The sequence below is a fragment of the Sus scrofa genome, chromosome 1, assembly GCF_000003025.6.
Source record: "Sus scrofa isolate TJ Tabasco breed Duroc chromosome 1, Sscrofa11.1, whole genome shotgun sequence".
In the NCBI taxonomy this organism is placed as follows: domain Eukaryota; kingdom Metazoa; phylum Chordata; class Mammalia; order Artiodactyla; family Suidae; genus Sus; species Sus scrofa.
Window position 1 is genome coordinate 462575 of NC_010443.5, and position 5442 is coordinate 468016.

The following is a 5442-nucleotide window of genomic DNA, read 5'->3' on the forward strand; positions in this document are numbered from 1 at the left end:
GACAGCCACAGACCTCGTGACCCAGTCTTCCCACCACCGTTCCCGTTGCTCTGGAAGCTGCTGTGGGTGTTTCTCTGGCCCGACTCTGCAGCCAACAAGTCGACGGCAGCCCCGCGGCCCAGAGCTGAGGCCCTGCAGGAGCCCGCGGCACTGGGGAGACCCCTGCAGGGTGGGGTTGAGAGCTGGCAGCTGAGTGGTTTGGGCTTTTCCTTGCCTGACTGCGGGCTGCTCTTGATTCCCAGGGGAAAACAGTATTAATTATGAGACGTACTTCAGAACTGTCCGCGCTTTTCTGGGGGAAGCTGGGCTGTGTTCGCTCTTCTTTGCTCCTTGAAGGGACCTGAAGGGGCCCTGGTGCTGGGGGCGCAGCTGACCGGCTGGGAGCAGAGAAGAGGGCCTGAGGCCACTCCCGGGCCGTTCTGCCGAGGGCCACGGAAAGCCACTGGCGGGCGTGGGGACGTCCTGGGGGGGGCTTCAGTCCCTCAGCCCTGGCTTTGGGCGTGATCTGCACACAGGGGCTGAGCAGCGCAGGGAGGCCCTGAGATTAACGGCGCAGCCACCCAGCCTGTGCGCGTCCTGGTGGCCGGCCGCGATGGCCCGTTGTACATAACATCCCGCCTGGGGTCCTGGCCCCAGACTCCCCTCGCTGTGATCAATAACTTGTCACACGTAACCAAGACAAACACTGCGTAATGGCCCCGTGTTTACGAAGTCAATACATGGGTCGTAGGGAATTCCTTAGCCGTGTTTGTGTGCTGTATAAATATTTTAAGATTGTGCCAGTAACAGGAGTTTGTGTGTACATTACACGGAGTTCTCTCTTATCCGGTTGGGGAAGCCGCTGGAAAGAGCAGATGCAAATTGTCCAAACAAACATTTGTTTCCCCCGGCCCGTGGGGGCGGGGAGGCGGGGGGTTGGACGCCCTCCCTCCTCCGGAGCCACAGGTAGGGCCCCGCTGGGCTGGGGAGCGCGCGGGGGGAGTTGTGTGTTTGTGCTGTGAGCTCTGCCAGGACTGGAACACCTGTGGATGGAATTTCAATTAACAACGAGAGACAAAATCCCCCCCCAGCCCGGCTCGGGCGCCCACGTGCTGCTGGGTGGTGTGAACTTCCCGCCAGGCACCGCTTCGTCAGCTAAAAGCGGAGCGTGAGACTGAAGGCAGGCTTCCCAATACAAAAAAAGAGACTTTTTCCGCAGGAGGAAAGAGGCAGGAAGGCCGACTGGCCTGGTAAGGACAGCAGCATGCCGGGACCCCCATGCGAGGGGTCCTCCCCGAACCCCAGGACGGCGGATCCTCCCAGAAGCCCCTCCTCAGAGGCCCTGGGACAGCATCACTTCCCCACGAGGCTGCCCTGGTTCGGGGTTGAACACCACTCCCAGGCGGCCCCTCTGCATCTGTCAGAACTGAGCTGACACAGGACGCAGCCCAGAGCCGCTGGGGCCGAACAGAGGACCAAGCGGGGGAAAGGCGTCCGCGGTGAGGACAGAGGCTGGGAAGCGTGCTCTTTCCCCAGCGGTTCTGGAAGAGCCGGATGTGCGCCCGGGGCTTGTCCAGACGCACCACACACACCTGAAGCCCCAAGTCCAGACCCGGGTTCTCAGTCTCGTCTCAGACGATGCCCCTTCCCGCCCCACGTGCACTGATTGGACTGAAAACCCGGACCGTGTCTGAGGCCGTGGAAGCCAGCAAGCCAGTGCTGCCCCCCCCACACCCCCATCCCCGGCGACACTGCCGGCGGCCCTGCGGTCCCTTCATCCTGCATCTTCTCCTCTCACTGGGGAGGGACACCAGGGCAGGGGAGGTGCACGCGTCACCCCAAGGAGAGGCAGATGACACACCAGGTCACACCCCACGAGGGGGGTCCTCGCAGAGCCAAGCACGTGCGTGTGTGCCCGTTGGCCTCGCTACAAAGCTGGGCAGTTGTGACAGAGGCCGTAGGGCCCACGAAGCCCGAGACATCGCCTCTCTGTGGACGCTTTCGGGAAAACCGGGCACAGCTGTGAGGTTCCTGTGGCCTAGAGACGAGAGCCCAGTCACTGGGCGTGGAGGACTCCCCGCCTCCAGGCCTGTGCTGGACCCCAGGACCCCACATCTTCCCACCCCATCCTGATCCACTGCCCAGCGGAGAAGGGAGCATCCTGGACGCAGAGGAGGGAAAGCCCTCGAAGGACGCAGTCTTCCTGGGCGGTCAGGCGGGGTTTCTGCTCCACGAACCACAGGCCTGGAGCCAACCACAGGCCAGGGGACCTGAAAGCATCTTCTTGGAGCTCAGCCACTGAGACAGGCACTGACCAGGCTGGGGGACAGGGCTGGAAGGGCAGGAAGGCTCAGAGACCGTGGCTCCCTCTGGTTACAGGTGCCTCTGTCCATTGCACAAGTGGACACAATCGACGCCTGGGGCTCACAGGACCCCCTCCTATGGCCCCTGCGGTGGGAAGATCCTAGCTCGAGCCCGAGGCTCCCGCCAGCTCAAATGGCCAGGAGGCACCAGGCTGGAAGGCACAGGCCCGGAAGTCCCTGCTCATGTTCCATCTTCTCACACGGAAACCAGGTGAGCACAGGTGTGAGTAGAGCCAGACAGGCGTCTGGGTGCCCCTCACACTTGGCGAAACTGTGCACCTCCCACCTGGGGCCCCCAAACCCACTCCCAGCTGCTCCTCCCGTGCCGCCCCCCCAACCTAGAAAAGCTGTCCTAGCCCCTGGGGACCCTGGGACCAGATTCCTGGAGAGCCTTCCAAGCCAGAGAGCCCCCCTGCGCCAGGCTTCCCACTGCTCACTGATGAAACCTCAAAGCTTAGTCCTGAGTTGATCTGCACCCCCTCCCTGCCCCCCGCCGGGACCCACTGCCCTAGAGCGAGAAGTGGGGCCTGGGGGCTGGGTGCCTGGGAGGCGGTAAATCCAGGGCTTCCTGGCAAAGCCGGGCTGTGAGTGCGTGTCCCACTGCTCCCTGTGTGTGCGTGTGCGTGTGCATGTGTGTGCTTGCACTGAGTGTGTTTGTGCCAGCATGTGCCTGTGCAGCACGTGCGTGTTTGTGTGCGTGTGGGTGCACGTGTACGTGCGTGTTTGTCAGTGCCGCCCATGCAGATGGAAAGCACGGTGTTCCTGGAGCCAATTTAGAGCAAAGAAAGGGAGGCCAGGTGAGGGAATGTCTGCAGCCTGCTGGGCAGCTAATTACAGCCCCCGCCCCCGGCAACTTTGGGATCCAGCCCAGGGACGGCCCCTGGGCCTCGGGTGGAGCGACAGCTGTGCTCAGGAGGCCTTGGGCACGGGGAGGGAGCTCTGGGCTGGCGGCAGAGGCCTGAGGGACCCCCAGGGCTAACGGCAGTAGGACCGCCTCCCAGCCTGCTCATAGCGCGTGCCTGCAGGGCCACCTCTGGGCCTCCCAGGGCAGACACTCACGCGGTGTAGCAAGCACTGGGCTGTGTGCCCTTGGGGATGGGCTGGGCGGGTCTGCAGACTGCGTGGCCTCTGGGCTCCGCGTCCTTGGGTGACGCTTGCAGTTCCCTCGTGTGTAACCAGGGTGAGATGTTCAGCCTTTCCAAGGCTCCTGGAAAGACAAGGTGCAGGTGCCCAAGCCTGTGGGGCCCACATGGGGCCCAGGTGGGAGCTGCCGGGCTCAGGACCAGCCCCGCGCCTCTTCTGCTGCTCCCACACCCGGCCCCCGCCCCCGCACGCCCTGGCTCCCCTTCACGCCTTTGCACCTGCACGCGTTTTCACACACTCATGCTCACGCTCACGCTCACTCTCACAGAAGACCAAGGCTGCCCAGGCAGGAAAGCTGACACCATGAGCTCTGCAGCCACACTGCAGGACCGCGGGCACCACTGCCGTTTCTCAAGCCTCTTCTTCAGGGGCTGCCCCACTTCGCTGGTCCTGCCCGTGCCTGGACCATCCACACTGTCGCCCTTCAGCTTGGCCGGACCGGCCAGAACCGGTGCTGCTGCTGCTTGAGGTCCGGGAAACAAACACAAACCACAACACTGCAGGCTCAGAACCTCCTGAGGCCACATCACCGGGGGAGAAGAGCCAGTCTGAGGGCCAGCAGCCTGTGCTGAGCGTTTTCATTATTGCCGAACATAAAAAGCTAAAGGCAAGGAGACCAACGCATTTCCCAAAGTGTCTGTATTTTAAGCCGTGTTTTCTTTGTTAAATGTGTAAAAACATGGAGACGAGACAGGTGGAATTCTGCATTCATGTGTCCGCGCAGATGTGTGTGCGAGGTGGCACAGCCGTGTTCACGCGTGTGGCAACACTGGCATTTACACAGGGGGAAACGCAGGCTGTGATCAGCCCTCCCCCACCACACACACAGTGCATCAAACCCAGAGGCCCCAGGACCACTGCCGTGGTAAGAGAAATGGCACTTCCGGTCCCTCGGGCCCACCTGACCTTTGAACGGGCTTCAGGGGCTGGTAGGTGGTCCCTCCCTCTGGGCCAGGCCCGTGTCCACCACGTGGCCGTGATGGTGATGACCCTTCACCGACGCCAGCAGGTGGGCAGCCCCCTCGTGGCTCGGAGCCGCAGGCTGGGCACCCCTGGCTTCGCATTCTGGACACTCCAAAGCCGCCCACGGACTGGCACGGAGTCGCTGGGAGAGGGTGACTGCCAGACACACAGTCACGGCCTCTCAGACACGCAGGAGCATCCGTGCTGGGGGGTGGGGGGGGTGGTCGACCAGATGCCCAGCTGACCCCCCAGCCCTACCTCCAGTTTCCAGTGCTCCCTGAAAATTCAGGCCCTGCACGTCCACGGTGGGGCTTTCTGACCCTCAGCCAAGGGGTGAACCAGACGGAAGACAGGGGCATCTCAAGTTTCGTAAACACTCAATGTCGAGACCCTTCTGAGATGCCGATGACAACGCCGTGCTTGGAATCTTGGAATTATCCTCTACCGAAATGCCACCGTTTGTGTGGTGCCACCCTCCTCTCCTGCCACGTGACCCCTGCACCCAGAGGCGGCATGGGCGGGCCCCCACCCAGCGTGGCCAATGTCTGGGCCGCACTGGGCTTAGATGAGCTGCTGTCCCCTCCACATCACCTCCCGCTCCCGCCGGGTGGGAGGAGGAGACGTGCGTCATTACTCGGCAGCAGTGCCCCTGGGTCATGATGGCATCTGTTCGTTCGCCTCAGAGCAGTGGAGAGGCCACCGGTTTGGTGACCAGGACAGCCCGAAACAGTGTGTGAGCTGCCAGCACCGAGCAGGACACACACCCTGGCACTGTGGCCGTGCCTTCACAGAGGCCTCCCGCACGGCTGGTGACAAGTCCTCACACCCCTGCAATTATCCCTTCACACCCCGATTTCCATGGGAACGAAGGGGTGCCCTTGGGAGGCCGCCTGTCACGCCGTAGGCAGCATTTGCCACACAGTCTGGGGAGCAATGGGAACAGACTTCAAAAGGGACGCGGAGGGGCGAGAGTCAGACGAGAGCTGTCGGGGGG

General features: G+C 62.7%; 1 long non-coding RNA gene across 1 annotated transcript; it reads left to right on the top strand.

Annotated features, from left to right (window-relative positions):
- LOC110259817 lies at positions 754–4192 on the top strand. Its single transcript, XR_002342133.1, has 3 exons — positions 754–1229; positions 2359–2553; positions 3754–4192. It is a non-coding gene; the product is annotated as an uncharacterized LOC110259817 (long non-coding RNA).